The sequence below is a fragment of the Dendrobates tinctorius genome, unplaced genomic scaffold (genome assembly GCF_039654945.1).
Source record: "Dendrobates tinctorius isolate UK_male_01 unplaced genomic scaffold, ASM3965494v1 ptg000332l, whole genome shotgun sequence".
In the NCBI taxonomy this organism is placed as follows: Eukaryota; Metazoa; Chordata; class Amphibia; order Anura; family Dendrobatidae; genus Dendrobates; species Dendrobates tinctorius.
The window spans coordinates 15,925,031-15,950,668 of NW_027361998.1; the positions used below are offsets into that span (position 1 = coordinate 15,925,031).

The 25,638-nt window shown below is 46.4% G+C and overlaps 1 protein-coding gene across 3 annotated transcripts in view; it reads left to right on the forward strand.

Moving 5' to 3' along the window:
• The window catches only part of DNMT3A (DNA methyltransferase 3 alpha), a 243,543-nt gene that overhangs the window by 157,561 nt on the left and 60,344 nt on the right, over positions 1 to 25,638 (forward strand). The gene's annotated exons all lie outside the window — the stretch shown is intronic.

Genomic DNA, 25,638 nt, shown 5'->3' on the forward strand with positions numbered 1-25,638 from the left:
CCCGCGGCGCTGGCAGGCGTTCTACCGGCTTCTCTTGTTTCTGTATGGCAGGGTGTTGTGGATGGGGTTCCTGTGTTGTCAGCTGTGTGTCGGGATCCGGCTGTATATAGCGGCACGTATAGGCGCTGCAGGGATACCCCTCCGAGGCGTCACATTTTACGCCTGTCTGTTTGTAAACAGCAGCAAATATTGGGCAGCAATCCAGGAGTTGCCCGGTGCTCTTCTTGTGATTTGTTGGAGCAGACTTGTTGGCTTCATGTTGAAGGGGAGACGTCAGACTGTACCTCTACCTACACCGTAACACCGACTCTGGCTGTAAGAGGGAAGATTTCTCCAACATTCTGCCGGATGGACTCACGTGTGGATGTTACTGTAGCGGTCCAGATGTGCCTCTTCATATGACCTCCATAACTAAGACCATACCAGCGGCATGACGCCTGCGACCATCAAATTGTGGATGTGACTGTAACAGTCCAGATGTGAGTGAGTTACACTACAGGACTGTGTGTAAGAGCTACAGGTGTGACTGTGACTAATGCTCCAGATGTGAGTGTGTTACAGCACAGGACTGTGTGTAAGAGCTACAGGTGTGACTGTGACTAATGCTCCAGATGTGAGTGTGTTACAGTACAGGACTGTGTGTAAGAGCTACAGGTGTGACTGTGACTAATGCTCCAGATGTGAGTGAGTTACACTACAGGACTGTGTGTAAGAGCTACAGGTGTGACTGTGACTAATGCTCCAGATGTGAGTGTGTTACAGCACAGGACTGTGTGTAAGAGCTACAGGTGTGACTGTGACTAATGCTCCAGATGTGAGTGTGTTACAGTACAGGACTGTGTGTAAGAGCTACAGGTGTGACTGTGACTAATGCTCCAGATGTGAGTGTGTTACAGTACAGGACTGTGTGTAAGAGCTACAGGTGTGACTGTGACTAATACTCCAGATGTGAGTGTGTTACAGTACAGGACTGTGTGTAAGAGCTACAGGTGTGACTGTGACTAATGCTCCAGATGTGAGTGTGTTACAGTACAGGACTGTGTGTAAGGGCTACAGGTGTGACTGTGACTAATGCTCCAGATGTGAGTGTGTTACAGCACAGGACTGTGTGTAAGAGCTACAGGTGTGACTGTGACTAATACTCCAGATGTGAGTGTGTGACACCACTGTGTGTAAGAGCTACAGGTGTGACTGTGACTAATGCTCCAGATGTGAGTGTGTGACAGGACTGTGTGTAAGAGCTACAGGTGTGACTGTGACTAATACTCCAGATGTGAGTGTGTTACAGTACAGGACTGTGTGTAAGAGCTACAGGTGTGACTGTGACTAATACTCCACATGTGAGTGTGTTACACTACAGGACCATGTGTAAGAGCTACAGGTGTGACTGTGACTAATGCTCCAGATGTGAGTGTGTGACAGGACTGTGTGTAAGAGCTACAGGTGTGACTGTGACTAATGCTCCAGATGTGAGTGTTACAGTACAGGACTGTGTGTAAGAGCTACAGGTGTGACTGTGACTAATACTCCACATGTGAGTGTGTTACACTACAGGACCATGTGTAAGAGCTACAGGTGTGACTGTGACTAATGCTCCAGATGTGAGTGTGTGACAGGACTGTGTGTAAGGGCTACAGGTGTGACTGTGACTAATGCTACAGATGTGAGTGTGTTACAGTACAGGACTGTGTGTAAGAGCTACAGGTGTGACTGTGACTAATACTCCACATGTGAGTGTGTTACAGCAAAGGACTGTGTGCAAGAGCTACAGGTGTGACTGTGACTAATACTCCAGATGTGAGTGTGTTACAGTACGGGACTGTGTGTAAGGGCTACAGGTGTGACTGTGACTAATACTCCAGATGTTAGTGTGTTACAGTACGGGACTGTGTGTAAGGGCTACAGGTGTGACTGTGACTAATGCTCCAGATGTGAGTATGTTACAGTACAGGACTGTGTGTAAGAGCTACAGGTGTGACTGTGACTAATACTCCAGATGTGAGTGTGTTACAGTACGGGACTGTGTGTAAGGGCTACAGGTGTGACTGTGACTAATGCTCCAGATGTGAGTGTGTTACAGTACAGGACTGTGTGTAAGAGCTACAGGTGTGACTGTGACTAATGCTCCAGATGTGAGTGTGTTACAGTACAGGACTGTGTGTAAGAGCTACAGGTGTGAATGTGACTAATACTCCAGATGTGAGTGTGTTACAGCACAGGACTGTGTAAGAGCTACAGGTGTGACTGTGACTAATACTCCAGATGTGAGTGTGTTACAGCACAGGACTGTGTGTAAGAGCTACAGGTGTGACTGTGACTAATACTCCAGATGTGAGTGTGTTACAGCACAGGACTGTGTGTAAGAGCTACAGGTGTGACTGTGACTAATGCTCCAGATGTGAGTGTGTTACAGTACGGGACTATGTGTAAGAGCTACAGGTGTGACTGTGAATAATACTCCAGATGTGAGTGTGTTACAGCACAGGACGGTGTGTAAGGGCTACAGGTGTGACTGTGAATAATACTCCAGATGTGAGTGTGTTACAGCACAGGACTGTCTGTAAGAGCTACAGGCGTGACTAATACTCCAGATGTGAGTGTGTTACAGCACAGGACTGTGTGTAAGAGCTACAGGTGTGACTAATACTCCAGATGTGAGTGTGTTACAGCACAGGACTGTGTGTAAGGGCTACAGGTGTGATTGTGAATAATACTCCAGATGTGAGTGTGTTTACAGCACAGGACTGTGTGTAAGTGCTACAGGTGTGACTGTGACTAATACTACAGATGTGAGTGTGTTACTGTACAGGACTGTGTGTAAGAGCTACAGGTGTGAGTGTGTTACTGTACAGGACTGTGTGTAAGAGTTACAGGTGTGACTAATACTCCAGATGTGAGTGTGTTACAGCAGAGGACTGTGTGTAAGAGTTACAGGTGTGACTGTGACTAATGCTCCAGATGTGAGTGTGTTACAGTACAGGACTGTGTGTAAGGGCTACAGGTGTGACTGTGACTAATACTCCAGATGTGAGTGTGTTACAGTACAGGACTGTGTATAAGAGCTACAGGTGTGACTAATACTCCAGATGTGAGTGTGTTACAGCACAGGACTGTGTGTAAGGGCTACAGGTGTGACTGTGAATAATACTCCAGATGTGAGTGTGTTACAGCACAGGACTGTCTGTAAGAGCTACAGGCGTGACTAATACTCCAGATGTGAGTGTGTTACAGTACAGGACTGTGTAAGAGCTACAGGTGTGAATGTGACTAATACTCCAGATGTGAGTGTGTTACAGCACAGGACTGTGTAAGAGCTACAGGTGTGACTGTGACTAATACTCCAGATGTGAGTGTGTTACAGCACAGGACTGTGTGTAAGAGCTACAGGTGTGACTGTGACTAATACTCCAGATGTGAGTGTGTTACAGCACAGGACTGTGTGTAAGAGCTACAGGTGTGACTGTGAATAATACTCCAGATGTGAGTGTGTTACAGCACAGGACGGTGTGTAAGGGCTACAGGTGTGACTGTGAATAATACTCCAGATGTGAGTGTGTTACAGCACAGGACTGTCTGTAAGAGCTACAGGCGTGACTAATACTCCAGATGTGAGTGTGTTACAGCACAGGACTGTGTGTAAGAGCTACAGGTGTGACTAATACTCCAGATGTGAGTGTGTTACAGCACAGGACTGTGTGTAAGGGCTACAGGTGTGACTGTGAATAATACTCCAGATGTGAGTGTGTTTACAGCACAGGACTGTGTGTAAGTGCTACAGGTGTGACTGTGACTAATACTGCAGATGTGAGTGTGTTACTGTACAGGACTGTGTGTAAGAGCTACAGGTGTGAGTGTGTTACTGTACAGGACTGTGTGTAAGAGTTACAGGTGTGACTAATACTCCAGATGTGAGTGTGTTACAGCAGAGGACTGTGTGTAAGAGTTACAGGTGTGACTGTGACTAATGCTCCAGATGTGAGTGTTACAGTACAGAACTGTAAGGGCTACAGGTGTGACTAATACTCCTGATGTTAGTGTGTTACAGCACAGGACTGTGTGTAAGGGCTACAGGTGTGACTGTGAATAATACTCCAGATGTGAGTGTGTTTACAGCACAGGACTGTGTGTAAGAGCTACAGGTGTGACAAATACTCCATATGTGAGTGTGTTACAGCACAGGACTGTGTGTAAGGGCTACAGGTGTGACTGTGACTAATACTCCAGATGTGAGTGTGTTACTGTACAGGACTGTGTGTAAGAGCTACAGGTGTGACTAATACTCCAGATGTGAGTGTGTTACTGTACAGGACTGTGTGTAAGAGCTACATGTGTGACTAATACTCCAGATGTGAGTGTGTTACAGCACAGGACTGTGTGTAAGGGCTACAGGTGTGACTAATACTCCAGATGTGAATGTGTTACAGCACAGGACTGTGTGTAAGAGCTGCATGCATGACTGTGACTAATACTCTAGCTGTGAGTGTGTTACAGCACAGGACTGTGTGTAGGAGCTACAGGTGTGACTGTGACTAATACTCCAGATGTGAGTGTGTTACAGTACAGGACTGTGAGTAAGGGCTACAGGTGTGACTGTGACTAATGCTCCAGATGTGAGTGTGTTACAGTACAGGACTGTGTGTAAGAGCTACAGGTGTGACTGTGACTAATACTCCATATGTGAGTGTGTTACAGCACAGGACTGTGTGTAAGAGCTACAGGTGTGACTGTGACTAATACTCCAGATGTGAGTGTGTTACAGTACAGGACTGTGAGTAAGGGCTACAGGTGTGACTGTGACTAATGCTCCAGATGTGAGTGTGTTACAGTACAGGACTGTGTGTAAGAGCTACAGGTGTGACTGTGACTAATACTCCACATGTGAGTCTGTTACAGCACACGACTGTGTAAGAGCTACAGGTGTGACTGTGACTAATACTCCACATGTGAGTGTGTTACAGCACACGACTGTGTAAGAGCTACAGGTGTGACTGTGACTAATACTCCAGATGTGAGTGTCTTACAGCACAGGACTGTGTGTAAGAGCTACAGGTGTGACTGTGACTAATACTCCAGATGTGAGTGTGTTACAGTACGGGACTGTGTGTAAGAGCTACAGGTGTGACTGTGACTAATACTCCAGATGTGAGTGTGTTACAGTACGGGACTATGTGTAAGAGCTACAGGTGTGACTGTGACTAATACTCCAGATGTGAGTGTGTTACAGTACAGGACTGTGTGTAAGGGCTACAGGTGTTACTAGTACTCCAGATGTGAGTGTGTTACAGTACAGGACTGTGTGTAAGAGCTACAGGTGTGACTGTGACTAATACTCCAGATGTGAGTGTGTTACAGTACAGGACTGTGTGTAAGAGCTACAGGTGTGACTGTGACTAATGCTCCAGATGTGAGTGTGTTACAGTACGGGACTATGTGTAAGAGCTACAGGTGTGACTGTGACCAATACTCAAGATGTGAGTGTCTTACAGTACAGGACTGTAAGTAAGAGCTACAAGTGTGACTAATACTCCAGATGTGAGTGTGTTACAGCACAGGACTGTGTGTAAGAGATACAGGTGTGACTGTGGCTAATACTCCAGCTGTGACTGTGTTACAGTACAGGACTGTGTGTAAGAGCTACAGGTGTGACTAATACTCCAGATGTGAGTGTGTTACAGCACAGGACTGTGTGTAAGGGCTACAGGTGTGACTAATACTCCAGATGTGAGTGTGTTACAGCACAGGACTGTGTGTAAGAGCTACATGCGTGACTAATACTCTAGATGTGAGTGTGTTTACAGCACAGGACTGTGTGTTAGAGCTACAGTTGTGACTAATACTCCAGATGTGAGTGTGTTACTGTACAGGACTGTGTGTAAGAGCTACAGGTGTGACTGTGACTAATACTCCAGATGTGAGTTTGTTACAGTACAGGACTGTGTGTAAGGGCTACAGGTGTGACTAATGCTCCAGATGTGAGTGTGTTACAGTACAGGACTGTGTGTAAGGGCTACAGGTGTGACTAATACTCCAGGTGTGAATGTGTTACAGTACAGGACTGTGTGTAAGGGCTACAGGTGTGACTAATACTCCAGATGTGAATGTGTTACAGCACAGGACTGTGTGTAAGAGCTGCAGGCGTGACTGTGACTAATACTCTAGATGTGAGTGTGTTACAGCACAGGACTGTGTGTAGGAGCTACAGGTGTGACTGTGACTAATACTCCAGATGTGAGTGTGTTACAGCACAGGACTGTGTGTAGGAGCTACAGGTGTGACTGTGACTAATACTCCAGATGTGAGTGTGTTGCAGTACAGGACTGTGTGTAAGAGCTACAGGTGTGACTAATACTCCAGATGTGAGTGTGTTACAGCACAGGACTGTGTGTAAGGGCTACAGGTGTGACTAATACTCCAGATGTGAGTGTTTTACAGCACAGGACTGTGTGTAAGAGCTACAGGCGTGACTAATACTCTAGATGTGAGTGTGTTTACAGCACAGGACTGTGTGTAGGAGCTACAGGTGTGACTGTGACTATTGCTCCAGATGTGAGTGTGTTACAGCACAGGACTGTGTGTAAGGGCTACAGGTGTGACTAATACTCCAGATGTGAGTGTTACAGTACAGGACTGTGTGTAAGAGCTACAGGTGAGACTGCGACTAATACTCTAGATGTGAGTGTGTTACAGTACAGGACTGTGTGTAAGGGCTACAGGTGTGACTAATACTCCAGATGTGAGTGTTACAGTACAGGACTATGTGTAAGAGCTACAGGTGTGACTGTGACTAATACTCCAGATGTGAGTGTGTTACAGTACAGGACTGTGTGTAAGAGCTACAGGTGTGACTGTGACTAATACTCCAGATGTGAGTGTGTTTCACTACAGGACTGTGTGTAAGAGCTACAGGTGTGAATGTGACTAATACTCCAGATGTGAGTGTGTTGCAGTACAGGACTGTGTGTAGGAGCTACAGGTGTGACTCTGACTAATACTCCAGAGGTAAGTGTGTTACAGTACAGGACTGTGTGTAAGAGCTACAGGTGTGACTAATACTCCAGATGTGAGTGTGTTACACTACAGGACTGTGTGTAATAGCTACAGGTGTGAATGTGACTAATACTCCAGATGTGAGTGTGTTGCAGTACAGGACTGTGTGTAGGAGCTACAGGTGTGACTCTGACTAATACTCCAGAGGTAAGTGTGTTACAGTACAGGACTGTGTGTAAGGGCTACAGGTGTGACTAATACTCCAGATGTGAGTGTGTTACAGCACAGGACTGTGTGTAAGGGCTACAGGTGTGACTAATACTCCAGATGTGAATGTGTTACAGCACAGGACTGTGTGTAAGAGCTGCAGGCGTGACTGTGACTAATACTCTAGATGTGAGTGTGTTACAGCACAGGACTGTGTGTAGGAGCTACAGGTGTGACTGTGGCTAATACTCCAGATGTGAGTGTGTTACAGTACAGGACTGTGTGTAAGAGCTACAGGTGTGAATAATACACCAGATGTGAGTGTGTTACAGCACAGGACTGTGTGTAAGAGCTACAGGCGTGACTGTGACTAATACGCTAGATGTGAGTGTGTTACAGCACCGGACTGTGTGTAGGAGCTACAGGTGTGACTGTGACTAATACTCCAGATGTGAGTGTGTTACAGTACAGGACTGTGTGTAAGAGTTACAGGTGTGACTGTGACTAATACTCCAGATGTGATTGTGTTACAGTACAGGACTGTATGTAAGAGCTACAGGTGTGACATACTCCAGATGTGAGTGTGTTACAGCACAGGACTGTGTGTAAGAGCTACAGGTGTGACTGTGGCTAATACTCCAGCTGTGACTGTGTTACAGTACAGGACTGTGTGTAAGAGCTACAGGTGTGACTAATACTCCAGATGTAAGTGTGTTACAGTACAAGAATGTGTGTAAGAGCTACAGGTGTGACTAATACTCCAGATGTGAATGTGTTACTGTACAGGACTGTGTGTAAGAGCTACACGTGTGACTGTGACTAATACTCCAGATGTGAGTGTGTTACAGTACAGGACTTTGTGTAAGGGCTACAGGTGTGACTAATGCTCCAGATGTGAGTGTGTTACAGCAGAGGACTGTGTGTAAGAGTTACAGGTGTGACGGTGACTAATGCTCCAGATGTGAGTGTGTTACAGTACAGGACTGTGTGTAAGGGCTACAGGTGTGACTAATACTCCAGATGTGAGTGTGTTACAGTACAGGACTGTGTGTAAGGGCTACAGGTGTGACTAATACTCCAGATGTGAATGTGTTACAGCACAGGACTGTGTGTAAGAGCTGCAGGCGTGACTATGACTAATACTCTAGATGTGAGTGTGTTACAGCACAGGACTGTGTGTAGGAGCTACAGGTGTGACTGTGACTAATACTCCAGATGTGAGTGTGTTACAGTACAGGACTGTGTGTAAGAGCTACAGGTGTGACTAATACTCCAGATGTGAGTGTGTTACAGCACAGGACTGTGTGTAAGAGCTGCAGGCGTGACTGTGACTAATACTCTAGATGTGAGTGTGTTACAGCACAGGACTGTATGTAAGAGCTGCAGGCGTGACTGTGACTAATACTCTAGATGTGAGTGTGTTACAGTACGGGACTGTGTAAGAGCTACAGGTGTGACTGTGACTAATACTCCAGATGTGAGTGTGTTACAGCACAGGACGGTGTGTAAGGGCTACAGGTGTGACTGTGAATAATACTCCAGATGTGAGTGTGTTACAGCACAGGACTGTCTGTAAGAGCTACAGGCGTGACTAATACTCCAGATGTGAGTGTGTTACAGCACAGGACTGTGTGTAAGAGCTACAGGTGTGACTAATACTCCAGATGTGAGTGTGTTACAGCACAGGACTGTGTGTAAGGGCTACAGGTGTGACTGTGAATAATACTCCAGATGTGAGTGTGTTTACAGCACAGGACTGTGTGTAAGTGCTACAGGTGTGACTGTGACTAATACTCCAGATGTGAGTGTCTTACTGTACAGGACTGTGTGTAAGAGCTACAGGTGTGAGTGTGTTACTGTACAGGACTGTGTGTAAGAGTTACAGGTGTGACTAATACTCCAGATGTGAGTGTGTTACAGCAGAGGACTGTGTGTAAGAGTTACAGGTGTGACTGTGACTAATGCTCCAGATGTGAGTGTTACAGTACAGAACTGTAAGGGCTACAGGTGTGACTAATACTCCAGATGTGAGTGTGTTACAGTACAGGACTGTGTGTAAGGGCTACAGGTGTGACTGTGACTAATACTCCAGATGTGAGTGTGTTACAGTACAGGACTGTGTATAAGAGCTACAGGTGTGACTAATACTCCAGATGTGAGTGTGTTACAGCACAGGACTGTGTGTAAGAGCTACAGGTGTGACTGACTAATACTCCACATGTGAGTGTGTTACAGCACAGGACTGTGTGTAAGAGCTACAGGCGTGACTGTGACTACTACTCCAGATGTGAGTGTGTTACAGCACAGGACTGTCTGTAAGAGCTACAGGCGTGACTAATACTCCAGGTGTGAGTGTGTTACAGCACAGGACTGTGTGTAAGAGCTACAGGTGTGACTAATACTCCTGAGGTTAGTGTGTTACAGCACAGGACTGTGTGTAAGGGCTACAGGTGTGACTGTGAATAATACTCCAGATGTGAGTGTGTTTACAGCACAGGACTGTGTGTAAGAGCTACAGGTGTGACTAATACTCCAGTTTTGAGTGTGTTACAGCACAGGACTGTGTGTAAGAGCTACAGGTGTGACTGTGACAAATACTCCATATGTGAGTGTGTTACAGCACAGGACTGTGTGTAAGGGCTACAGGTGTGACTGTGACTAATACTCCAGATGTGAGTGTGTTACTGTACAGGACTGTGTGTAAGAGCTACAGGTGTGACTAATACTCCAGATGTGAGTGTGTTACTGTACAGGACTGTGTGTAAGAGCTACATGTGTGACTAATACTCCAGATGTGAGTGTGTTACAGCACAGGACTGTGTGTAAGGGCTACAGGTGTGACTAATACTCCAGATGTGAATGTGTTACAGCACAGGACTGTGTGTAAGAGCTGCATGCATGACTGTGACTAATACTCTAGATGTGAGTGTGTTACAGCACAGGACTGTGTGTAGGAGCTACAGGTGTGACTGTGACTAATACTCCAGATGTGAGTGTGTTACAGTACAGGACTGTGAGTAAGGGCTACAGGTGTGACTGTGACTAATGCTCCAGATGTGAGTGTGTTACAGTACAGGACTGTGTGTAAGAGCTACAGGTGTGACTGTGACTAATACTCCACATGTGAGTGTGTTACAGCACACGACTGTGTAAGAGCTACAGGTGTGACTGTGACTAATACTCCACATGTGAGTGTGTTACAGCACACGACTGTGTAAGAGCTACAGGTGTGACTGTGACTAATACTCCAGATGTGAGTGTCTTACAGCACAGGACTGTGTGTAAGAGCTACAGGTGTGACTGTGACTAATACTCCAGATGTGAGCGTGTTACAGTACAGGACTGTGTGTAAGAGCTACAGGTGTGACTGTGACTAATACTCCAGATGTGAGTGTGTTACAGTACGGGACTGTGTGTAAGAGCTACAGGTGTGACTGTGACTAATACTCCAGATGTGAGTGTGTTACAGTACGGGACTATGTGTAAGAGCTACAGGTGTGACTGTGACTAATACTCCAGATGTGAGTGTGTTACAGTACAGGACTGTGTGTAAGGGCTACAGGTGTTACTAGTACTCCAGATGTGAGTGTGTTACAGTACAGGACTGTGTGTAAGAGCTACAGGTGTGACTGTGACTAATACTCCAGATGTGAGTGTGTTACAGTACAGGACTGTGTGTAAGAGCTACAGGTGTGACTGTGACTAATGCTCCAGATGTGAGTGTGCTACAGTACGGGACTATGTGTAAGAGCTACAGGTGTGACTGTGACCAATACTCAAGATGTGAGTGTCTTACAGTACAGGACTGTAAGTAAGAGCTACAGGTGTGACTAATACTCCAGATGTGAGTGTGTTACAGCACAGGACTGTGTGTAAGAGATACAGGTGTGACTAATACTCCAGATGTGAGTGTGTTACAGCACAGGACTGTGTGTAAGGGCTACAGGTGTGACTAATACTCCAGATGTGAGTGTGTTACAGCACAGGACTGTGTAAGAGCTACAGGTGTGACTAATACTCCAGATGTGAGTGTGTTACAGCACAGGACTGTGTGTAAGGGCTACAGGTGTGACTAATACTCCAGATGTGAGTGTGTTACAGCACAGGACTGTGTAAGAGCTACAGGTGTGACTAATACTCCAGATGTGAGTGTGTTACAGCACAGGACTGTGTGTAAGGGATACAGGTGTGACTAATACTCCAGATGTGAGTGTCTTACAGCACAGGACTGTGTGTAAGAGCTACAGGTGTGACTGTGACTAATACTCCAGATGTGAGTGTGTTACAGTACGGGACTATGTGTAAGAGCTACAGGTGTGACTGTGACTAATACTCCAGATGTGAGTGTGTTACAGTACAGGACTGTGTGTAAGGGCTACAGGTGTTACTAGTACTCCAGATGTGAGTGTGTTACAGTACAGGACTGTGTGTAAGAGCTACAGGTGTGACTGTGACTAATACTCCAGATGTGAGTGTGTTACAGTACAGGACTGTGTGTAAGAGCTACAGGTGTGACTGTGACTAATACTCCAGATGTGAGTGTGCTACAGTACGGGACTGTGTAAGAGCTACAGGTGTGACTGTGACCAATACTCAAGATGTGAGTGTCTTACAGTACAGGACTGTAAGTAAGAGCTACAGGTGTGACTAATACTCCAGATGTGAGTGTGTTACAGCACAGGACTGTGTGTAAGAGATACAGGTGTGACTGTGGCTAATACTCCAGATGTGACTGTGTTACAGTACAGGACTGTGTGTAAGAGCTACAAGTGTGACTAATACTCCAGATGTGAGTGTGTTACAGCACAGGACTGTGTGTAAGGGCTACAGGTGTGACTAATACTCCAGATGTGAGTGTGTTACAGCACAGGACTGTGTGTAAGAGCTACAGGTGTGACTAATACTCCAGATGTGAGTGTTTTACAGCACAGGACTGTGTGTAAGGGCTACAGGTGTGACTAATACTCCAGATGTGAGTGTCTTACAGCACAGGACTGTGTGTAAGAGCTACAGGTGTGACTGTGACTAATACTCCAGATGTGAGTGTGTTACAGTACGGGACTGTGTGTAAGAGCTACAGGTGTGACTGTGACTAATACTACAGATGTGAGTGTGTTACAGTACGGGACTATGTGTAAGAGCTACAGGTGTCACTGTGACTAATACTCCAGATGTGAGTGTGTTACAGTACAGGACTGTGTGTAAGGGCTACAGGTGTGACTAATACTCCAGATGTGAGTGTGTTACAGCACAGGACTGTGTGTAAGGGCTACAGGTGTGACTAATACTCCAGATGTGAGTGTGTTACAGCACAGGACTGTGTGTAAGAGCTACAGGCGTGACTAATACTCTAGATGTGAGTGTGTTTACAGCACAGGACTGTGTGTTAGAGCTACAGGTGTGACTAATACTCCAGATGTGAGTGTGTTACTGTACAGGACTGTGTGTAAGAGCTACAGGTGTGACTGTGACTAATACTCCAGATGTGAGTTTGTTATAGTACAGGACTGTGTGTAAGGGCTACAGGTGTGACTAATGCTCCAGATGTGAGTGTGTTACAGTACAGGACTGTGTGTAAGGGCTACAGGTGTGACTAATACTCCAGGTGTGAATGTGTTACAGTACAGGACTGTGTGTAAGGGCTACAGGTGTGACTAATACTCCAGATGTGAATGTGTTACAGCACAGGACTGTGTGTAAGAGCTGCAGGCGTGACTGTGACTAATACTCTAGATGTGAGTGTGTTACAGCACAGGACTGTGTGTAGGAGCTACAGGTGTGACTGTGACTAATACTCCAGATGTGAGTGTGTTACAGCACAGGACTGTGTGTAGGAGCTACAGGTGTGACTTTGACTAATACTCCAGATGTGAGTGTGTTACAGTACAGGACTGTGTGTAAGAGCTACAGGTGTGACTAATACTCCAGATGTGAGTGTTTTACAGCACAGGACTGTGTGTAGGAGCTACAGGTGTGACTGTGACTATTGCTCCAGATGAGTGTGTTACAGTACAGGACTGTGTGTAAGGGCTACAGGTGTGACTAATACTCCAGATGTGAGTGTTACAGTACAGGACTATGTGTAAGAGCTACAGGTGTGACTAATACTCCAGATGTGAGTGTGTTACAGTACAGGACTGTGTGTAAGAGCTACAGGTGTGACTGTGACTAATGCTCCAGATGTGAGTGTGTTTCACTACAGGACTGTGTGTAAGAGCTACAGGTGTGAATGTGACTAATACTCCAGATGTGAGTGTGTTACACTACAGGACTGTGTGTAATAGCTACAGGTGTGAATGTGACTAATACTCCAGATGTGAGTGTGTTGCAGTACAGGACTGTGTGTAGGAGCTACAGGTGTGACTCTGACTAATACTCCAGAGGTAAGTGTGTTACAGTACAGGACTGTGTGTAGGAGCTACAGGTGTGACTGACTAATACTCCACATGTGAGTGTGTTACAGCACAGGACTGTGTGTAAGAGCTACAGGTGTGACTGTGACTACTACTCCAGATGTGAGTGTTACAGCACAGGACTGTGTGTAAGGGCTACAGGTGTGACTGTGAATAATACTCCAGATGTGAGTGTGTTACAGCACAGGACTGTCTGTAAGAGCTACAGGCGTGACTAATACTCCAGGTGTGAGTGTGTTACAGCACAGGACTGTGTGTAAGAGCTACAGGTGTGACTAATACTCCTGATGTTAGTGTGTTACAGCACAGGACTGTGTTTAAGAGCTACAGGTGTGACTGTGAATAATACTCCAGATGTGAGTGTGTTTACAGCACAGGACTGTGTGTAAGAGCTACAGGTGTGACTAATACTCCAGTTTTGAGTGTGTTACAGCACAGGACTGTGTGTAAGAGCTACAGGTGTGACTGTGACAAATACTCCATATGTGAGTGTGTTACAGCACAGGACTGTGTGTAAGGGCTACAGGTGTGACTGTGACTAATACTCCAGATGTGAGTGTGTTTACAGCACAGGACTGTGTGTAAGGGCTACAGGTGTGACTAATACTCCAGATGTGAATGTGTTACAGCACAGGACTGTGTGTAAGAGCTGCATGCATGACTGTGACTAATACTCCAAATGTGAGTGTGTTACAGTACAGGACTGTGAGTAAGGGCTACAGGTGTGACTGTGACTAATGCTCCAGATGTGAGTGTGTTACAGTACAGGACTGTGTGTAAGAGCTACAGGTGTGACTGTGACTAATACTCCACATGTGAGTGTGTTACAGCACACGACTGTGTAAGAGCTACAGGTGTGACTGTGACTAATACTCCAGATGTGAGTGTCTTACAGCACAGGACTGTGTGTAAGAGCTACAGGTGTGACTGTGACTAATACTCCAGATGTGAGTGTGTTACAGTACGGGACTATGTGTAAGAGCTACAGGTGTGACTGTGACTAATACTCCAGATGTGAGTGTGTTACAGTACAGGACTGTGTGTAAGGGCTACAGGTGTTACTAGTACTCCAGATGTGAGTGTGTTACAGTACAGGACTGTGTGTAAGAGCTACAGGTGTGACTGTGACTAATACTCCAGATGTGAGTGTGTTACAGTACAGGACTGTGTGTAAGAGCTACAGGTGTGACTGTGACTAATGCTCCAGATGTGAGTGTGCTACAGTACGGGACTATGTGTAAGAGCTACAGGTGTGACTGTGACCAATACTCAAGATGTGAATGTCTTACAGTACAGGACTGTAAGTAAGAGCTACAGGTGTGACTAATACTCCAGATGTGAGTGTGTTACAGCACAGGACTGTGTGTAAGAGATACAGGTGTGACTGTGGCTAATACTCCAGCTGTGACTGTGTTACAGTAAAGGACTGTGTGTAAGAGCTACAGGTGTGACTAATACTCCAGATGTGAGTGTGTTACAGCACAGGACTGTGTGTAAGGGCTACAGGTGTGACTAATACTCCAGATGTGAGTGTGTTACAGCACAGGACTGTGTGTAAGAGCTACAGGCGTGACTAATACTCCAGATGTGAGTGTGTTACTGTACAGGACTGTGTGTAAGAGCTACAGGTGTGACTGTGACTAATACTCCAGATGTGAGTTTGTTACAGTACAGGACTGTGTGTAAGGGCTACAGGTGTGACTAATGCTCCAGATGTGAGTTTGTTACAGTACAGGACTGTGTGTAAGGGCTACAGGTGTGACTAATACTCCAGGTGTGAATGTGTTACAGTACAGGACTGTGTGTAAGGGCTACAGGTGTGACTAATACTCCAGATGTGAATGTGTTACAGCACAGGACTGTGTGTAGGAGCTACAGGTGTGACTAATACTCCAGATGTGAGTGTGTTATAGCACAGGACTGTGTGTAGGAGCTACAGGTGTGACTGTGACTAATACTCCAGATGTGAGTGTGTTACAGTACAGGACTGTGTGTAAGAGCTACAGGTGTGACTAATACTCCAGATGTGAGTGTTTTACAGCACAGGACTGTGTGTAGGAGCTACAGGTGTGACTGTGACTATTGCTCCAGATGTGAGTGTGTTACAGTACAGGACTGTGTGTAAGGGCTACAGGTGTGACTAATACTCCAGATGTGAGTGTTACAGTACAGGACTATGTGTAAGAGCTACAGGTGTGACTGTGACTAATACTCCAGATGTGAGTGTGTTACAGTACAGGACTGTGTGTAAGAGCTACAGGTGTGACTGTGACTAATACTCCAGATGTGACTGTGTTTCACTACCGGACTGTGTGTAACAGCTACAGGTGTGACTGTGACTAATGCTCCAGATGTGAGTGTGTTTCACTACAGGACTGTGTGTAATAGCTACAGGTGTGAATGTGACTAATACTCCAGATGTGAGTGTGTTGCAGTACAGGACTGTGTGTAGGAGCTACAGGTGTGACTCTGACTAATACTCCAGAGGTAAGTGTGTTACAGTACAGGACTGTGTGTAAGAGCTACAGGTGTGACTAATACTCCAGATGTGAGTGTGTTACACTACAGGACTGTGTGTAATAGCTACAGGTGTGAATGTGACTAATACTCCAGATGTGAGTGTGTTGCAGTACAGGACTGTGTGTAGGAGCTACAGGTGTGACTCTGACTAATACTCCAGAGGTAAGTGTGTTACAGTACAGGACTGTGTGTAAGGGCTACAGGTGTGACTAATACTCCAGATGTGAGTGTGTTACAGCACAGGACTGTGTGTAAGAGCTGCAGGCGTGACTGTGACTAATACTCTAGATGTGAGTGTGTTACAGCACAGGACTGTGTGTAGGAGCTACAGGTGTGACTGTGACTAATACTCCAGATGTGAGTGTGTTACAGTACAGGACTGTGTGTAAGAGCTACAGGTGTGACTAATACACCAGATGTGAGTGTGTTACAGCACAGGACTGTGTGTAAGAGCTACAGGCGTGACTGTGACTAATACGCTAGATGTGAGTGTGTTACAGCACCGGACTGTGTGTAGGAGCTACAGGTGTGACTGTGACTAATACTCCAGATGTGAGTGTGTTACAGTACAGGACTGTGTGTAAGAGTTACAGGTGTGACTGTGACTAATACTCCAGATGTGATTGTGTTACAGTACAGGACTGTATGTAAGAGCTACAGGTGTGACATACTCCAGATGTGAGTGTGTTACAGCACAGGACTGTGTGTAAGAGCTACAGGTGTGACTGTGGCTAATACTCCAGCTGTGACTGTGTTACAGTACAGGACTGTGTGTAAGAGCTACAGGTGTGACTAATACTCCAGATGTGAGTGTGTTACAGCACAGGACTGTGTGTAAGAGCTACAGGCGTGACTAATACTCTAGATGTGAGTGTGTTTACAGCACAGGACTATGTGTAAGAGCTACAGGTGTGACTAATACTCCAGATGTGAGTGTGTTACTGTACAGGACTGTGTTTAAGAGCTACAGGTGTGACTAATACTCCAGATGTGAGTGTGTTACTGTACAGGACTGTGTGTAAGAGCTACAGGTGTGACTGTGACTAATGCTCCAGATGTGAGTGTGTTACAGTACAGGACTTTGTGTAAGGGCTACAGGTGTGACTAATGCTCCAGATGTGAGTGTGTTACAGCAGAGGACTGTGTGTAAGAGTTACAGGTGTGACAGTGACTAATGCTCCAGATGTGAGTGTTTTACAGTACAGGACTGTGTGTAAGGGCTACAGGTGTGACTAATACTCCAGATGTGAGTGTGTTACAGCACAGGACTGTGTGTAGGAGCTACAGGTGTGACTGTGACTAATACTCCAGATGTGAGTGTGTTACAGTACAGGACTGTGTGTAAGAGCTACAGGTGTGACTAATACTCCAGATGTGAGTGTGTTACTGTATAGGACTGTGTGTAAGAGCTGCAGGCGTGACTGTGACTAATACTCTAGATGTGAGTGTGTTACAGCACAGGACTGTGTATAAGAGCTGCAGGCGTGACTGTGACTAATACTCTAGATGTGAGTGTGTTACAGCACAGGACTGTGTGTAGGAGCTACAGGTGTGACTGTGACTAATGCTCCAGATGTGAGTGTGTTACAACACAGGACTGTGTGTAAGAGCTACAGGTGTGACTGTGACTAATGCTCCAGATGTGAGTGTGTTACAGTACAGGACTGTGTGTAAGGGCTACAGGTGTGACTAATACTCCAGATGTGAGTGTGTTACAGTACAGGACTGTGTGTAAGAGCTACAGGTGTGACTGTGACTAATACTCCAGATGTGAGTGTGTTACAACACAGGACTGTGTGTAAGAGCTACAGGTGTGACTGTGACTAATGCTCCAGATGTGAGTGTGTTACAGTACAGGACTGTGTGTAAGAGCTACAGGTGTGACTAATACTCCAGATGTGAGTGTGTTACAACACAGGACTGTGTGTAAGAGCTACAGGTGTGACTGTGACTAATGCTCCAGATGTGAGTGTGTTACAGTACAGGACTGTGTGTAAGGGCTACAGGTGTGACTAATACTCCAGATGTGAGTGTGTTACAGCACAGGACTGTGTGTAAGAGCTACAGGTGTGACTAATACTCCAGATGTGAGTGTGTTACAACACAGGACTGTGTGTAAGAGCTACAGGTGTGACTGTGACTAATGCTCCAGATGTGAGTGTGTTACAGTACAGGACTGTGTGTAAGGGCTACAGGTGTGACTAATACTCTAGATGTGAGTGTGTTACAGTATGGGACTATGTGTAAGAGCTACAGGTGTGACTGTGACTAATACTCCAGATGTGAGTGTGTTACAGTACAGGACTGTGTGTAAGAGCTACAGGTGTGACTGTGACTAATACTCCAGATGTGAGTGTGTTACAGTACAAGACTGTGTGTAAGAGCTACAGGTGTGACTGCGACTAATACTCTAGATGTGAGTGTGTTACAGTATGGGACTATGTGTAAGAGCTACAGGTGTGACTGTGACTAATACTCCAGATATGAGTGTGTTACAGCTCAGGACTGTGTGTAACAGCTAAGGTGTGACTGTGACTAATACTCCAGATGTGAGTGTGTTTCACTACAGGACTGTGTGTAAGAGCTACAGGTGTGAATGTGACTAATACTCCAGATGTGAGTGTGTTGCAGTACAGGACTGTGTAGGAGCTACAGGTGTGACTCTGACTAATACTCCAGAGGTAAGTGTGTTACAGTACAGGACTGTGTGTAGGAGCTACAGGTGTGACTAATACTCCAGATGTGTGTGTTACAGTACACGACTGTGTGTAAGGGCTACAGGTGTGACTAATACTCCAGATGTGAGTGTGTTACAGTACAGGACTGTGTGTAAGGGCTACAGGTGTGACTAATACTCCAGATGTGAATGTGTTACAGTACAGGACTGTGTGTAAGAGCTACAAGTGTGACTGTGACTAATACTCTAGATGTGAGTGTGTTACCGCACAGGACTGTGTGTAGGAGCTACAGCTGTGACTGTGACTAATACTCCAGATGTGAGTGTGTTACAGTACAGGACTGTGTGTAAGAGCTACAGGTGTGACTAATACTCCAGATGTGAGTGTGTTACAGCACAGGACTGTGTGTAAGAGCTACAGGTGTGCCTGTGACTAATACTCCAGATGTGAATGTGTTACAGCACAGGACTGTGTGTAAGAGCTGCAGGCGTGACTGTGACTAATACTCTAGATGTGAGTGTGTTACAGCACCGGACTGTGTGTAGGAGCTACAGGTGTGACTGTGACTAATACTCCAGATGTGAGTGTGTTACAACACAGGACTGTGTGTAAGAGCTACAGGTGTGACTGTGACTAATGCTCCAGATGTGAGTGTGTTACAGTACAGGACTGTGTGTAAGGGCTACAGGTGTGACTAATACTCCAGATGTGAGTGTGTTACAGTACAGGACTGTGTGTAAGAGCTACAGGTGTGACTGTGACTAATACTCCAGATGTGAGTGTGTTACAGTACAGGACTGTGTGTAAGAGCTACAGGTGTGACTGTGACTAATACTCTAGATGTGAGTGTGTTACAGTACAGGACTGTGTGTAAGGGCTACAGGTGTGACTAATACTCCAGATGTGAGTGTGTTACAGTACAGGACTGTGTGTAAGAGCTACAGGTGTGACTGTGACTAATACTCCAGATGTGAGTGTGTTACAGTACAGGACTGTGTGTAAGAGCTACAGGTGTGACTGTGACTAATACTCCAGATGTGAGTGTGTTACAGTACAGGACTGTGTGTAAGAGCTACAGGTGTGACTGTGACTAATACTCCAGATGTGAGTGTGTTACAGTACAGGACTGTGTGTAAGGGCTACAGGTGTGACTGTGACTAATACTCCAGATATGAGTGTGTTACAGCACAGGACTGTGTGTAACAGCTACAGGTGTGACTGTGACTAATACTCCAGATGTGAGTGTGTTTCACTACAGGACTGTGTGTAAGAGCTACAGGTGTGAATGTGACTAATACTCCAGATGTGAGTGTGTTGCAGTACAGGACTGTGTGTAGGAGCTACAGGTGTGACTGTGACTAATGCTGCAGATGTGAGTGTGTTTCACTACAGGACTGTGTGTAAGGGCTACAGGTGTGACTAGTACTCCAGATGTGAATGTGTTACAGCACAGGACTGTGTGTAAGAGCTGCAGGCGTGACTGTGACTAATACTCCAGATGTGAGTGTGTTACAGTACAGGAGTGTGTGTAAGAGCTACAGGTGTGACTAATACTCCAGATGTGAGTGTGTTACAGCACAGGACTGTGTGTAAGAGCTACAGGTGTGACTGTGACTAATACTCCAGATGTGAGTGTGTTACAGCACAGGACTGTGTGTAAGAGCTACAGGTGTGACTAATACTCCAGATGTGAGTGTGTTACAGCACAGGACTGTGTGTAAGAGCTACAGGTGTGACTGTGACTAATACTCCAGATGTGAGTGTGTTACAGTACAGGACTGTGTGTAAGGGCTACAGGTGTGACTGTGACTAATACTCCAGATGTGAGTGTGTTACAGCACAGGACTGTGTGTAAGAGCTACAGGTGTGACTAATACTCCAGATGTGAGTGTGTTACAGCACAGGACTGTGTGTAAGAGCTACAGGTGTGACTGTGACTAATACTCCAGATGTGAGTGTGTTACAGTACAGGACTGTGTGTAAGAGCTACAGGTGTGACTGTGACTAATACTCCAAATATGAGTGTGTTACAGCACAGGACTGTGTGTAAGAGCTACAGGTGTGACTGTGACTAATACTCCAGATGTGAGTGTGACTATTATTATTATTTATTATTATAGCGCCATTTATTCCATGGCGCTTTACATGTGAGGAGGGTATACATAATAAAAACAACTACAATAATCTTAAACAATACAAGTCACGACCGGTCCAGGATGAGAGAGGACCCTGCCCGCGAGGGCTCACAATCTACAGGGGATGGGTGAGGATACAGTAGGCGAGGGTAGAGATGGTCGTGCAGCGGTTTGGTGGATCGGTGGTTACTGCAGGTTATAGGTTTGTCGGAAGAGGTGGGTCTTCAAGTTCTTTTGAAGGTTTCCACAATAGGTGAGAGTCTGATATGTTGTGGTAGAGAGTTCCAGAGTAGGGGGGATGCGCGGGAGAAATCTTGTATGCGATTGTGGGGAGAGGAGATAAGAGGGGAGTAGAGAAGGAGATCTTGTGAGGATCGGAGGTTGCGTGCAGGTAAGTACCGGGAGACGAGGTCACAGATGTAGGGAGGACTCAGGTTGTGGATGGCTTTGTATGTCATGGTTAGGGTTTTGAACTGGAGTCTTTTGGTAATGGGGAGCCAGTGCAGGGATTGACAGAGGGGAGAGGTCGGGCAATAGTGGGGGGACAGGTGGATTAGTCGGGCAGCCGAGTTTAGACTAGATTGGAGGGGTGCGACAGTGCTAGAGGGGAGGCCACAGAGCAGGAGGTTGCAGTAGTCAAGGCGGGAGATGATGAGGGCACGGACTAGGGTTTTTGCAGATTCTTGGTTGAGGAATGTACGGATCCGTGAAATATTTGAGTTGAAGTCGGCAGGAAGTGGAAAGGGCTTGGATATGTGGCTTGAAAGAGAGATCAGTGTCAAGGATAACCCCGAGGCAGCGAGCTTGTGGGACTGGGGAGAGTGGGCAGCCGTTTACTTTAATGGATAGGTCTGTTGGGGTGGTCACTTGAGATGGGGAAAGATGATGAATTCTGTTTTGTCCATATTACGTTTTATAAAAGTAGCAGAGAAGAAGGATGAAATAGTGGACAGACATTGAGGGACTCTGGTTAGTAGGGAGGTGATATCTGGACCATAGATGTAGATCTGTGTGTCATCAGCATAGAGATGATACTGAAAGCTGTAAGATTCTATGAGCTCTCCCAGGCCAAAGGTGTAAACGGAGAAGAGCAGGGGTCCAAGGACTGAACCTTGCGGGACTCCGACAGATAGGGGGCGAGGTGAGGAGGTGGTGTGCGAGTGGGAGACGCTGAATGTCCGGTCTGTTAGGTATGACGCAATCCAAGATAGGGCCAAGTCTGTGATACCAGGAGATGAGAGGGTCTGTAGTAATAGGAAATGGTCCACTGTGTCAAAGGCAGAGGACAGGTCCAGGAGTGGTAAATGACAACCAGTTGGAGGGGGAGTAGATGTGCACAGTTTGCACCTGAAAGGAAGGGAGGGTAATGGAGGGTTGTAGTGGGATGTTGATGAAGGAGCAGTTATCTGACAGGAGAAAACCAACTCATCCACCATGCTTGCTGCTGGATCGGGGGAGTGGGAAACTTGGAATCCACCATACGGGAGTGCAGCAGGAGAGGCTGTGTCAGAGGGGGTGAGACAGGTTTTGGTGGTGGCGGGGAAGGAAAGTTTGTGAGTACTAAAAAGATCATGGATGTAGGAAAGATTGTTGCAGACAGAGCGAGCGTTCCACAGAGCTCCTGTTAGTGGGACTGGGGAAGCTGGGGCCGGGCGAATGGGTATAAGGTTAGAGAGATTACGGAAAGTTGTCATAGAGCGTGGATGGGAGGTAGAAATGACTGTGGGAATGTGGTGAGGAGGACCAGGATTTGGAGAGATATCGCCAGCAGTGAGGAGGAGCAGAGAAAGTGTAGCAGGTGGGAGCAGGAGAGGGCATGAGGGGGCTGTCTGTGTTTGGAGACAGGATTGTATGTTGTGTGATGTGCGGCTGCTGGACAGGCTGAATACATGTGAGGAAAGCCTGTTTGTTAGGGAATTCCCACATGTATTCAGCCTGTCTAGTAGCCACAAATCATGCTGCTGCGTCAACAGAAACTAAATCTCGGAGCATGCCAAAATACTCAGAGGACGGCCGAGCATGCAACAATGCTACTCGCTCATCACTAGTCTGGTATACCTGTACAGTGATTACATAGGTGTCCCGTATACCTGTACAGTGATGACATAGAGGTGTCCCGTATACCTGTACAGTGATGACATAGAGGTGTCCGGTATACCTGTACAGTGATGACATAGAGGTGTCCCGTATACCTGTACAGTGATGACATAGAGGTGTCCCGTATACCTGTACAGTGATGACATAGAGGTGTCCCGTATACCTGTACAGTGATGACATAGAGGTGTCCCGTGTACCTGTACAGTGATGACATAGAGGTGTCCCGTATACCTGTACAGTGATGACATAGAGGTGTCCCGTATACCTGTACAGTGATGACATAGAGGTGTCCTGTGTACCTGTACAGTGATGACATAGAGGTGTCCCGTATACCTGTACAGTGATGACATAGAGGTGTCCCGTATACCTGTACAGTGATGACATAGAGGTGTCCCGTATACCTGTACAGTGATGACATAGAGGTGTCCCGTATACCTGTACAGTGATGACATAGAGGTGTCCCGTGTACCTGTACAGTGATGACATAGAGGTGTCCTGTGTACCTGTACAGTGATGACATAGAGGTGTCCCGTATACCTGTACAGTGATGACATAGAGGTGTCCTGTGTACCTGTACAGTGATGACATAGAGGTGTCCCGTATACCTGTACAGTGATGACATAGAGGTGTCCCGTATACCTGTACAGTGATGACATAGAGGTGTCCCGTATACCTGTACAGTGATGACATAGAGGTGTCCCGTATACCTGTACAGTGATGACATAGAGGTGTCCCGTATACCTGTACAGTGATGACATAGAGGTGTCCCGTATACCTGTACAGTGATGACATAGAGGTGTCCCGTATACCTGTACAGTGATGACATAGAGGTGTCCCGTATACCTGTACAGTGATGACATAGAGGTGTCCCGTATACCTGTACAGTGATGACATAGAGGTGTCCGGTGTACCTGTACAGTGATGACATAGAGGTGTCCCGTATACCTGTACAGTGATGACATAGAGGTGTCCCGTGTACCTGTACAGTGATGACATAGAGGTGTCCGGTATACCTGTACAGTGATGACATAGAGGTGTCCCGTGTACCTGTACAGTGATGACATAGAGGTGTCCCGTATACCTGTACAGTGATGACATAGAGGTGTCCCGTGTACCTGTACAGTGATGACATAGAGGTGTCCCGTATACCTGTACAGTGATGACATAGAGGTGTCCCGTATACCTGTACAGTGATGACATAGAGGTGTCCCGGATACCTGTACAGTGATGACATAGAGGTGTCCCGTATACCTGTACAGTGATGACATAGAGGTGTCCCGTATACCTGTACAGTGATGACATAGAGGTGTCCCGTATACCTGTACAGTGATGACATAGAGGTGTCCCGTATACCTGTACAGTGATGACATAGAGGTGTCCGGTGTACCTGTACAGTGATGACATAGAGGTGTCCCGTATACCTGTACAGTGATGACATAGAGGTGTCCCGTGTACCTGTACAGTGATGACATAGAGGTGTCCCGTGTACCTGTACAGTGATGACATAGAGGTGTCCGGTATACCTGTACAGTGATGACATAGAGGTGTCCCGTGTACCTGTACAGTGATGACATAGAGGTGTCCGGTATACCTGTACAGTGATGACATAGAGGTGTCCCGTGTACCTGTACAGTGATGACATAGAGGTGTCCCGTATACCTGTACAGTGATGACATAGAGGTGTCCAGTATACCTGTGCAGTGATTACATAGAGGTGTCCCGTATACCTGTGCAGTGATTACATAGAGGTGTCCCGTATACCTGTGCAGTGATTACATAGAGGTGTCCCGTGTACCTGTACAATGATGACATAGAGGTGTCCCGTATACCTGTACAGTGATGACATAGAGGTGTCCGGTGTACCTGTACAGTGATGACATAGAGGTGTCCGGTATACCTGTACAGTGATTACATAGAGGTGTCCCGTATACCTGTACAGTGATTACATAGAGGTGTCCGGTATACCTGTACAGTGATGACATAGAGGTGTCCCGTATACCTGTACAGTGATGACATAGAGGTGTCCCGTATACCTGTACAGTGATGACATAGAGGTGTCCGGTATACCTGTGCAATGATGACATAGAGGTGTCCCGTATACCTGTGAAGTGATGACATAGAGGTGTCCCGTATACCTGTACAGTGATTACATAGAGGTGTCCCGTATACCTGTACAGTGATTACATAGAGGTGTCCGGTATACCTGTACAGTGATGACATAGAGGTGTCCCCTATACCTGTACAGTGATGACATAGAGGTGTCCCGTATACCTGTACAGTGATGACATAGAGGTGTCCGGTATACCTGTGCAATGATGACATAGAGGTGTCCCGTATACCTGTGAAGTGATGACATAGAGGTGTCCCGTATACCTGTACAGTGATGACATAGAGGTGTACCTGTACAGTGATGACATAGAGGTGTCCCGTATACCTGTGCAGTGATGACATAGAGGTGTCCCGTATACCTGTACAGTGATGACATAGAGGTGTCCCGTGTACCTGTACAGTGATGACATAGAGGTGTCCCGTATACCTGTACAGTGATTACATAGAGGTGTCCAGTATACCTGTGCAGTGATTACATAGAGGTGTCCCGTA